The sequence below is a fragment of the Primulina tabacum genome, chromosome 10 (assembly GCF_025594145.1).
Source record: "Primulina tabacum isolate GXHZ01 chromosome 10, ASM2559414v2, whole genome shotgun sequence".
Classification (NCBI taxonomy): Eukaryota; Viridiplantae; Streptophyta; class Magnoliopsida; order Lamiales; family Gesneriaceae; genus Primulina; species Primulina tabacum.
The window spans coordinates 40,842,593-40,842,865 of record NC_134559.1 but is presented as its reverse complement, the minus strand read 5'-3'; positions in this window follow the sequence as shown (position 1 = coordinate 40,842,865).

Genomic DNA, 273 nt, shown 5'->3' with positions numbered 1-273 from the left:
GACATTGAGTGGATGTTTATTCTTATATCCCTCGAGTACGTGTGGAGCGGGCAGCGATGGACAACACGCAGCACTGCTCTCATCCAAACAGAACCATGAAGTTAAGCGTTCTGGCGCGATGGCAGAGCTAGGATCGGTGACTTCCCTGGGCAGTCCTTGTGTCGCGACCGTTTACGTAAACTATGGATAAAAAAGTCGAAATAATTGTTTTTAATGAGTTAACCGTCTCCAGAGTATTCTGCGTCATACCCTTCCGCACAGAAATGGCTCACA